The 12,354-nt window shown below is 46.3% G+C and overlaps 1 protein-coding gene across 1 annotated transcript in view; it reads right to left on the bottom strand.

Annotated features, from left to right (window-relative positions):
• The window catches only part of LOC146021000 (intelectin-1-like), a 268,175-nt gene that overhangs the window by 230,723 nt on the left and 25,098 nt on the right, over nt 1-12,354 (bottom strand). The window lies entirely within an intron of this gene.

The raw sequence follows: 12,354 nt of genomic DNA, 5'->3' as shown, positions 1-12,354 counted from the left end.
CCTGCTTCTGGCTGGTTTGGCCTGGGGCTAGTTCTTAAAATACGGGGGACCCCTAGTCATTTTGTCCCCCGCATTTTGGGAACCAGCCCCGAACCTGGAGCTGGTTGTTAAAAATCGGGGAACCCCTATTTGTCGGGTTCCCTGATTTTTAATTACCGGCCCTGGCTCCGTCAGCCTGGTGCTGGTTACAGCTGTGGGGGGGACCCCACGCTGTTTTTTTTTTTATATATATTTTTTTCTATTGTTTTACACTAAAGCCTGCACGGATCTGACTGATCCGTGCAGGCTAAAACCAAATACGTCAGGGAAAGCAAGGTGTATTTTCCTGTCGTATTTTGGTGCCTGTTTTACACCAATTAGCAGCCGTATTATCAGTACGGCTGCTTAGTAAATCAGGAACCACCATTCTTTTGAATGGTGATTTCTGTCGTATTCTATCGATGGTGTAGACCAGGGGTCTTCAACCCATGGCCCGCGGGCCACGAGTGGCCCACGGAGCTAATCTCAGTGGCCCTCTGCCCACCGGCCAGCCATGCACAGGATTTTTTTTTTTTAAGTAAAAGAAAACGCTGCCGAGGGAGGCAGCGTAATGAAGTCCCCCCGGGTGCCGCCTACCCGATTTTCATTGGCTGCAGGCAGGGCAGAGGAGTGGATCCAGCGCGGCTGAGGGAGGAGGAGGCACGTCTGGTGGGAGCTGGGGAGTTGGGACCCGGCGAAGCTGCGGGAGGAGGCGACGCAGCTGGCGGGAGCAGGGGACCTGGCGCAGGAACTGCAGGAGGAGGAGGCACAGCTGGCGGAGGGGACCCAGTGAAACTGCAGGAGGAGGCATGGATGGTGACCCGGCAAAGCTGCAGGATGAGGAGGTACAGCTGGCTGGAGCAGGGGACCTGGCAAAGCTGCAGGCATTACTGGGGGCATTGTGTGTGGGGCATTACTGGGGGCATTGTGTGTGGGGCATTACTGGGGGCATTGTGTGTGAGGGGCACTGCTGGGGCATTGTGTGTGAGGGGCACTGCTGGGGCATTGTGTGTGAGGGGCACAGCTGGGGCATTGGGTGAGGGGCACTGCTGGGGCATTGGGTGAGGGGCACTGCTGGGGCATCATATGTATAAGCAGGAGTACTGCTGGCATTATGGTCTGTGGCATAATGGGCATCAGTGTGGGGCATAATTAATGGGCATAATTTTGTGTGGATTAATGTGTAATGGGCATCACGGTGTGCGGCATAATGTGTAATGGGCATTACGGTGTATGACATAATGTACAACAGGTATTACGGTGTGTGGCATAATGTCTAATGGACACTATGGTGTGATGCACAATGTGTAATGGGCATTACGGATAAACAGTGTAACACTTTATATTGATTTAAGTAGCCTTTCATTGTTTGGGTTTGATCTGTGAGGCATACTAGTTCACTGTGTGGGCCTTCATGTTTATATGTCATTTTGCAGCCTTCAGTCAACTTAAGCGTGTGAGGACAACGACCATTCCTGCCGTAACCAATGTTTGGTCATGCAGGTTGCAAAAGAGGTGTCAGGTAATTGTTTTCCTGCTAGTTCACACTCTTTATAATTAGACCACGCCCCTTATAATTAGGCCACACCCCTTTTGGGAGCGCGCCTACGGCGCGTGCAATTTATTCAATATCAAATTATATATGGGGGGCCACATATTTTACTGTTTGCACTGGATCCCAAATTGGCTGCTGATGACTATTGGGGTATGTGTGTGTGTGTGTGTGTGTGTGTGTGTGTGTGTGTGTGGGGGGGGTTTGTGCTGACTATGGGCGGCTGTGCCAACTATCTATGAAGGACTGTGCTGATGTTATAGGGGAGCTGTGATTCTATGGGGCTGTCCGAAATACCGCAGTAGAGTTTAGTGGCCCTCGGGTTTCACTGGATTTTTTTAGGTGGCCCACGTTGTCTTAAAGGTTGAAGACCCCTGGTGTAGACATTCCTATTTGTAAATACGAATACGAATGTCCCATCATTAAGAATACGAATTGTTGTATTTTCGGGATTGTAAATCCCGAAAATACAAATGTGTAAAAAATAGGTGTATTTCTGCCTACGAATACACCTATTTTTTACTAATCCATTTTGGTAAATTTCCCCCAATATGTATATACACTACTTAAAAAAAGAGATGTAGAAGTGCGCTATATTGTATTTCACCCACATGTACTTATTAAAAAATATATGTAATATGTTTATTTCAAACAATAATATAAAATATATACATAGAATACATTTGATTAAAACAATATACAGAGGTTCTTCAATGGGTGATTTTCATATTGAGGTATTAATTCCTGATTAGACCGTAGATGTAAATGGGTCTAGAAAAAACCCTTTCTAGGTTGTAAATGATATAAATGGGTCTAGAAAACACCCTTTCTAGGTTTTTTCTAGACCCATTTACATCTACGGTCTAATCAGGAATTAATACCTCAATATGAAAATCACCCATTGAAGAACCTCTGTATATTGTTTTAATAAATTGTATTCTATGTATATATTTTATATTATTGTTTGAAATAAACATATTACATATATTTTTTAATAAGTACATGTGGGTGAAATACAATATAGCGCACCTCTACATCTCTTTTTCTATCCATTCTCATATCGGACCTCTATTAACAGCGGGGCCCTAGAGTAGTGCTGCTATCCAAGAAGCGCAGGCGAAGGTCACAACCAGTGATCCCTCTAAGCTGTGCGCACACAACTCGACGAGCGTGCGCACAGACATTACAACAGAGCGCACAATGCAGCAGTGGTCCCTTTATGCAGTTGTGGACTTAATTAATGTGTGTTTCACCCATTAACTACATTGTGTGCTGTGTGTTGAATGTTTAATATCATTTTGAAGTAAAGTTAACACAAATGCTGAACGTCATTTTCCAATTATATAAAAGTGACGCACAAAAATTTCAATTTCCTTCCAAAGTTACACAGCCAAAATCTTTTGCCGCACACAGCCTTCGTAAAATTAGAGGGAACATTGGTCACAACCCCCCATCTTTTGTGTATACACTACTTAAAAGCCTGTTAAAATGATGGTTTATGCAATGTACTTTCACATTGAGCTGTGACAGTTCTTACTTTCACTTTGAGCGGTGACCTTTTTTAGCCCAGAAATGCTCCACCCTACCCCCAGTCCCTATTTGCTTCTACCTCCAATCTCTGTCTTCACAGCTCACTCTCTCCATATCCAGCAAGTGTCCTAGAAAGTGTCCTTGCAAAAATGGCTTTAATTTTTTTGTTATGACATCTTTTAGCACACAAAGGAGTAATTAGGTCCGTTGAGTGGCCTCTAGTGGCCATTGGCAGTACTTCACCTTATAGAGGTGAGGAGAGTTTGCCTTTTAGATAGATGATCAGAAATGGGTTCTTGTTAATTATGTTTTATTATTTGGTTGTGAACAACAAAGCATTGTATATGTCAGGAATTTGGCCCAGAGATGACTATAGGGCCCTACATACGCAGAGATGTGCGCCAGAGATACATAACGGGAGATTCAGCACAAGAGATTTCACTCTTTCAGACAATGGGCAGTATTCAACGTGAAAAATTCTCCGTGCATGGCGAGAGATTTTTTCTCTCGCCATGCACTGCCCTGTTCCGGAAGGCTCGCTGCCACTCCTGCTCCCACTATTCAATGTGGTTAAGACTCGCCGCCACTCGCGGCGAGTCTTAACCCCTGCAGCGGACGCTCGTCCGCGGCAGGGAGCTGGCAGGGAGCCGGGGGGACGGTGGCAGCAAGGGAGATTAAAGTCTCCCTGGCTGCCCCAGAACATATGTGGAGGGGAGGTGGGCTCCCCGGGACCCAGGCAGCACAAGCTGCCCCCCCCCTATAGCCAGCGGGGGACCCAGTATTCACTGCACCCGATCGTGCATATGTAATGATCGGATGCAGGGCCGGTGCAAGCCCCCCGCCCGCCCCAGGCAAAAAAAACGCGCGCCGCCCGCCCGCCCGCCTGCCGGGGGGGGGGGGCGATACTCCCCAACCCCCCCCCCCCCCCCGGAGCGCAGGTGGTGCTGCACAGAAATCTCATGCCACGGGCCGGCTCATGGGAGCGGGCGGCGCGAGCAGCGTGTTTTTATAACACGGCCAGGATAGGAGAGAGGAGAGGGGAGCGGGCGGAGAGGGGAGCGGGCGGCGCGGGGGGGAGTAGCATTCATGCCACGGGCCGGATGGGAGCGGGCGGCGCGAGCAGCGTGTTTTTATAACACGGCCGGGATAGGAGAGAGGAGAGGGGAGCGGGCGGCGCGGGGGGGAGTAGCATTCATGCCACGGGCGGGATGGGAGCGGGGAGCGGGGGGAGGAAGAATGAAGAATCGCAGACTTACCTGCTCCCTGCTCCCGGGTACCTCGGCGGCTAACTACCGCCCTCCAGCGGCCGGCGCCCTAGGCAAATGCCTAGTTCTGCCTAGTGGTGGCGCCGGCCCTGATCGGATGCAGTGAATATATGAATATCTAATGAGCGGATCGAGAGCTCCGGCCCCCTGCTGGCTGCTCTGTGTAAAAAAATATATATATATATATATATATTTTTTTTAAATTAAATATATATTCATGTGCTATAAGCACATGAATAAAAATAACATGCCCCTTCACAGAAAAAAAAATCCTGATTTTTTGACACCAAAAAAAAAAAACCCCTTTTAGTTTAACCCCTTCCCGACATTTGACGTATATATACGTCATGACTTTAAACTGTCCCCGCGTCTATAGACGCGGTGACAGTTTAAACATGTCTGCTGTCCCTGACAGCAGACATGTCCCTGCATGCCCATGGGGGGCGGCGATGCCTCCCCCCCATCGGTGATCGCTGTGATTGGCTGTTCAATGTGAACAGCCAGTCACAGCGTTTTCCTGTGTTACCGGCGAATCAGACGCTCGGTAACACAGGTGTCAATCACCGTCGGGTGTGAGGGGGCATGAGGGGTCACCGGTGATGACCACACCTCACCCCACCTCACCCCACCTGCCCCCAAGGCTGTGATTGGTCCGTCGGACCGACGGACCAATCACAGCCAAGGCGCGTCATTTAAACTAATGGTGACTGCGCTGCAGACGCCATTCCGGTCTGGAATTGCGTGCAGAGTGGTCACCGGCCACTCTGTCGTGCTATACATACCTGAACCTTGCCTGATACTTACCTGATCACCGCTGATCACCGCTGGTAGCGTGCTGCCAGCAGCTGGATGCTTCCTGGATCTTGTGACTTCCTGTGTGCTGCTGCTGCAGTGTCATAGAGTCACAGATCGTGAGAGATAGTGACAGATAGTGATAGAGAGTGCTATATTTTGTGTCTGCTGCACCCCTTTTGTGCTGATCAGTATATCTGTGCTGATCAGCAACTTTTTTTTTTTTTTTTTTTTTATAGATATACCTGTCAGTTGCACCAAAGGTTGTGCTGCCTGTGCAACTGACTGCTGCCCCCCCCTTTTGTGCTGATCAGTTTAAATTAATTTAGATCAGCAACTTTTTGGGGGTCCAGGGTTTTTTTTTTATATATACCCTGTCAGGTTGCACCCACAGTTGTGTGCCTGCTGCCCCTCACTGCTAATCAGTGTTGCATCACTGCATCACTGATCTGCAGTTTTTTTTTTTTTTGGAGAGTGCAGTGGGGTTTTGTTTTTACACCCACGTTGCTTTTGTGGGTGTCCTGTGGCCGCTGATCAGTGACGTACATCACTGAACAGCATTTTTGGCACAGGGTTGATATAATTTTTTTTCTGCAGTTTTTTAAATTGTTTTTTTTTTGGAGAGTGCTGTGGTTTATTACACCCACGTTGCTTTTGTGGGTGTCCTGTGGCCGCTGATCAGTGACGTACATCACTGAACAGAATTTTAGGCACAGGGTTGATATAATTTTTTTTCTGCAGTTTTTTTAAATTGTTTTTTTTTTGGAGAGTGCTGTGGTTTATTACACCCACGTTGCTTTTGTGGGTGTCCTGTGGCCGCTGATCAGTGACGTACATCACTGAACAGAATTTTAGGCACAGGGTTGATATAATTTTTTTTCTGCAGTTTTTTTAAATTGTTTTTTTTTGGGAGAGTGCTGTGGTTTATTACACCCATGTTGCTTTTGTGGGTGTCCTGTGGCCGCTGATCAGTGACGTACATCACTGAACAGAATTTTAGGCACAGGGTTGATATAATTTTTTTTCTGCAGTTTTTTTAAATTGTTTTTTTTTTGGAGAGTGGTTTATTTTTTTTTAAATTGTTTTTACACCCACGTTGCTTTTGTGGGTGTCCTGTTGCCTTTGAGCGCTGTTCAGTGACGGACGTTACTGACCAACATCTGTGCTCAATTTTTGGCGCAGGACCTTTTTTTTTTTTTTTTTTTTTATTGGGATCAAATTCCTGTATAAAGTATTTTTTTTTCTGCACTACATACACCCTACACACTACATACCCCCCGTGTTGAAATAAAGTTTGTACCCCCCCCTACACTATACACGTGTTGAAACATTACACTTACAGAAACACAAAAATAAAAATGGCATCCCAAATGTCATCCCAGTCATCCAGAAGAATGTATTCAGCGGAGGAGGCATATGCCATGCTTGCCTCTGACTCTGACACAGCCAGTGATGCAAGCGGGGAATTTGAAGGATTCGTCTTAAGCTCCTCTTCCTCCTCTAGTGATGAGGGACCCCCTCAAAGACGCCCCCGTAGAGCAGCTGAGACCCCCCACCAAATGATTGATCCCGTATGGACCCCACCACCAGACAATTTTGAGCCTCAGGTTCCAGAGTTTTTGGCCATCCCAGGAATCCAATTTGATTCAACAGGTCTCAGAGAAATTGACTTTTTCAAATTATTTTTCTCTGATGATTTTATAAATTTAATGGTGGACCAAAGTAATTTATATGCCCAGCAGTTTATTGCTCAAAACCCCACGTCATCATTTGCTAGGTGGACCCCTGTAGATGCAGTAGAGATGATGACGTTTTGGGGTCTGGTGTTACATATGGGCATAGTAAAAAAAGCCAGAAATTAGGCAATATTGGAGTACAGATGTTCTGTACAGCACCCCATTTTACCGTATGGCCATGACTCGGACTCGTTTTGAGACAATCCTTAAATTTTTACATTACACAGATAATGCACAGTGCCCACCCAGAGATGATCCCACCTTTGACCGGCTATTCAAAGTCAGGCCGGTCATTGATCATTTCAGTGCCAAATTTGCCGAGATGTACATCCCTGAAAAATTTATTTGTATCAACGAGTCCCTTATACATTTTAAAGGAAGGGTTAAATTCCGCCAGTACCTTCCCAGTAAGAGGGCAAGGTATGGCATAAAAATGTATAAGCTGTGTGAAAGCACCTCAGGGTACATCCACAGGTTTAGGGTATATGAAGGGAAGGATTCAAGAATTGAACCGCCAGAATGCCCCCCCCCCCTCGTAGGTGTTAGTGGAAAGATTGTCTGGGATTTAGTGCACCCCTTCCTGGATAAGGATTATCACCTCTATGTGGATAACTTTTACACTAGCATCCCCCTGTTTAAGGCCCTTGGTTCAAGAGGTACAGCAGCTTGCGGTACTGTGCGCAAGAACCAAAGAGGCCTCCCAAAAACGCACATTGCCCAAGTACTGAGAAGGGGTGAAAGCAGGGCACAATCCACCGAAAATATGTTGTTGGTCAAATATAAGGACAAGAGGGATGTCCTTATACTGACAACAATTCATGGAGACAGTACCACCACCATCCCTGTACGAGGTACCAGTACCCACACCTCAAAACCTAATTGTATCCTAGATTACAATAAGTACATGGGCGGAGTGGATCTTTCAGATCAGGTACTGAAGCCGTACAGTCCCCTGCGGAAAACAAAAATCTGGTACAAGAAGCTGGCCGTGTATATCATCCAGATGGCACTGTATAACGCTTACGTGCTATTCCGTTCTACCAGCCAGAGGGGGACATTTATGCACTTTCAAGAGGAAGTCATAAAGGGCCTAATATTTGGGAACCAGCAGGCAGAGGGCCCCAGTACTTCTAGTACTGGCCCCCGTATTGTACCAGGGCAGCATTTTCCTAACGAAATCCCCTCCACTGCAAGAAAGGGCAGGACACAAAAAAAGGTGCAAAGTTTGCTATAAAAAAGGGAATAAGAAAGGATACTATTTTCCACTGTGAAACTTGCCCCGACAAACCCGGCCTATGTATAAAGGAGTGTTTTAAAATATACCACACATCTATGGATTATTAGGTTCATCATTTCACCGTGCTTCGGGGGTCTTGCTAATGCTACATAGCACCCACCATTCATTCCACCAGAATCTGTGCTGCAAAATCCAAAAATCACTCCTTCCCTTCTGAGTCCTGCCATGCACCCAACTGGTATTTTTTGGTCACATGTGAGGCATTGCCGTACTCGGGAGAAAATTGGGGCACAGATTTTGGGGTGCTTTGTCTCCTTCATTCCTTGTGAAAATGAAAAATTTTGAGCCAGAACTGCATTTTTGTGTAAAAAAATGTAATTTTTCATTTGCACAGCCCAGTTGTATTAAAATTGGTGAAACCCCTGGGGGTTTGAAATGTACACTATACCCCTAGATGAATTCCCTGAGGGGTGTAGTTTGCAAAATGGGGTCACTTGTGTGGGGGGGGTTCCACTGTATTGGTGCTTTGGGGGTCTTGCTAATGCGACATAGCACCCACCAACATTCCACCAGAATCTGAGCTGCAAAATCCAAATATCACTCCTTCCCTTCTGAGTCTTGCCATTTTTTGGTCACACATGAGGCATTGCCGTACTCGGGAGAAATTGGGGCACAGATTTTGGGGTGCTTTGTCTCCTTCATTCCTTGCGAAAATGAAAAATTTTGAGCCAGAACTGCATTTTTGTGTAAAAAATTAAATTTTTCATTTTCACTGCCCAGTTGTACCACAATTGGTGAAACCCCTGGGGGTTTGAAATGTACACTATACCCCTAGATGAATTCCCTGAGGGGTGTAGTTTGCAAAATGGGGTCACTTGTGGGGGGGGTTCCTAACTTTTAGCATCTTATGGTGCCTAGAAACCTACATGGTGCCTAAAAAATAATCTCATAAAAAGGAGGCTCCAAAATCAAGTAGGTGCTCCTTCTATTATGAAGCCTGTGGTTTGGTCAACGTGCACACTAGGGCCACATATAGGATATTTATGAAAACAAAAGAATTGGGGGAATCAATTTTTAGTCACATTTCTCTAGTAAAATCTACTGTGTTCCTTAGAAAAATGTATTAAAATTGCAAATCTGCAAAAAAAATGAAATTTCGAAATTTCACCTACACTTTGTTTTAATTCCTGTGAAACACCTAAAGGGTTAACAAACTTCCAAAATGCGGTTTTGAATACTGTGAGGGGTGCAGTTTTTGAAATGGCATCATTTATGGGGGTGTCTCACATACAAGTCCCTCAAAGTCACATCAGAACTGATCCCTAAAAAAATCAGTGTTTGAAATTCTTGAAAATTTGAGAATTTGCTATTCATATTTTAAGCCTCCTAATGTCCAAAAAAATTAAAATGAGGTTGAAATAATGATGGAAACATAAAGTAGACATATGGTCTATGTTAGTTATTAACTATTTTGAGTGGTATGATTATTTGTCTCACAAGCAGAAAATTTAACATTTTGAAAATTGCTAAATTTTCCATTTTTTTACGACATTTTGGTATTTTTCACAAAAAAACACAGACTGTATCGACCCAAATTTACCACTAACTTGAAGTACAATGTGTCACGAGAAAACAATCTCAAAATCACTGGGATAAGTAAAAGCAAAAAAGTTATCCCCACTTAAGTGATACATGTCAGATATAAAAAAAAGGGCTCTGTCAGGAAGGCAAAAACATGCTGCGTCAGGAAGGGGTTAAAAGTTCACATTCCAGTTGTCCATAAAAAGATGGAGAATTGCTACACGGAGAGACACGGCGAAAATCACTTAAAAAGACGGCGAAAATATCACATTGAATAGGGTGGTTCACTTTTGGAGAGCAAAATGCTCCTTCCAACGCGAAAACAGCACAAACTCGCCATAAAACAAGGCAAATTTTTCTCATTGAATACTGGCCAATGAGCCACATACAGAGAGATTTGTGTCAGAGATTTATAATGGGAGATTCAGCACGGGAGATTTCAAATCTGTCACAGAAAGTGAAGTAAAACAATGCACTTCATCACAAAAATAATGTTATATGGTATAGACATCTACCACATAAATATTGTATTCTTTAATAAGTGTTTTCACCTCCCCGCCAAAAAGTGGAAGACCATGTAAAATCACAGAGCGGGATGAACGACTGCTAAGTCACATGATGTGTACAAGTGGACATGTGACAGTGCCCCTGTACGGTGTGGTGCAAGATGGCGTACCTTAATCTGGAGCTGGTGACGGCGGCGGCTTCTGGATTCTTCGCGGCTTCTGCTGGAGAACCTGTGGCAGGGAACGGCACAACCCAAGGGACCCACAAAAGACAACACTACTTCGGTTAGCAGCGACAAATATTTATTAAAGAAAAACAACTGGACTAGTCGCTGTGATATACTCGTACACATATGCAAACATCAATAAGAAAGATAAAAAAAACACAAAGACAATGACATCAAAGAGAGCAATATTAAAGACAATAATATGACATCACTAGAATACTATACTGCACATATAACACTATACTGCACCCTGTATATACTGAACTGTAGTCCCTGGTGCAAGGAAAACAGTCAATGAAGAAATGGTCCCACGAAGGAAGATCCTCACCAGTACAAGGGTAGGCCCTACCTTAGTGTGCACACTACTATATAAAGGCCAGAAAATATTAATGGTCCCCTATAACGGGGTACAGGCGAGTACCCGTTACCTAGGGCAACTCCCTGCTAGACATACAACACAGGCTGTAGATATAGGCTTGGAGGTGGTGGCAAATCTGGCATGCAGCCAGAGGGGCGTTGCAGGTGTCTCTGGGCTGCCAATGTCGCAGGGTGATCAGCACCCCAATAACAGTTGTCCCCTATGCAGTGGAGAGCCACTTCAATAGCTGGGTAAAGTGGGCCAATGTGGGGTGCAGGCCAGCCTGGGGGTAGGGGTGCTCCTGTACCTTAACTCTCAGCTGCAGATGCCAGCTCCTGCTGGTCATGACTCTTCAGGGTCTCACTCCTCTCTGGGTCTCTCTCTGCTGGCCAGTCACACTCCCTGGCACCTGATCTCCTCTTCAGTGCAGGACAGGGGAACAGCTTCTCCATTCACTGCACACACGCTGCTGGGCTTTCTCCTTCTCCTCTCTCTGCCTGAGTCTCACCCTGCTCCCAGCATGTCTTCTCACTCTCTGCACACTTCCTCCCTCTCACCCTGCTGCTGGGATCACCTCTGACCTCTCAGCTTCTTGTCACAGGTGCAGGGGAGCTGGGACACTAGCTGTCTGTTAACCCCTCACAGCCCTGCTGTTTCTATAAAAATGCAGTTCTTTCTCTGAGCAGCATTAGCTGCAATTGACCTTCTTTGAGGGCACAGGGACACCTCTGGGGTGGACTGCCACAGACATCTCTATGCTGATTCATAAAGCTGAATGGTTCCGATATACCACTAGTATTAATGTGAGCACAAAAACTGCAGCGGGAGCTTAATGGAATGGGTTCCCATGGCCGAGCAGCTGCATACAAGCCTCACATCGCCAAGTCCAGATGGAGTGGAGTAAAGTGCACTGACGCTGGACTGTGGAGCAGGGGAAACATGTTCTGTGGAGTGACAAATCACTCTTCTTCGTTTGCCAGTCAGGTGGCTGAGGGATAGATTTATTAAAGCAGCGCTAAACGCGCCACTAAAACAGTTCCTGCTTCGTCTCATTAGCGAGGCGAAGCAGGAGGGGACACCGACAAGATATGTCAACATCTTGCCGGCCGAAGCGGGGGAGTGCTAACTCCCCCCTCCGACGATGTCCCCTCCTGGAGACAGCGCATCAGTTAATACTGATGCACCGTCTCCTTCCCCCCCCGGGCCGGCTGACTGGGCATGCGCGGGATCTCGCTACTCTCGCGAGATCCCCAGTGCAGAGCCAGCAGCAGGGACAGCGCTGTCCCTGCTGTAGGCATAGGGCATCGCCGCCTGCAGCTGTCGAAGTCGATAGCTGCAGGCGGCGGAACGGTCAGCGATGCTGACCGTTCATAAATCAGGCAGGAGCGCACTATGAAATATCATAGCTGCGCTATGCCTCCTGCCCCACACCGCCGCCGTTAAAGTACCCGCTCAGCGGGTGTCATAGATCAGGGGAAGCGCTATCCCCTGCCATTAGGCACGGGGATAGTACATATTCCCCTGATCATCAGTTCATAAATCTACCCCTGAG

Source organism: Crinia signifera, chromosome 7, assembly GCF_055691185.1.
Source record: "Crinia signifera chromosome 7, ASM5569118v1, whole genome shotgun sequence".
NCBI lineage: Eukaryota > Metazoa > Chordata > Amphibia > Anura > Myobatrachidae > Crinia > Crinia signifera.
The sequence above is the reverse complement of the archived record's forward strand: the minus strand, read 5'-3'. Positions and strand labels throughout refer to the sequence as shown.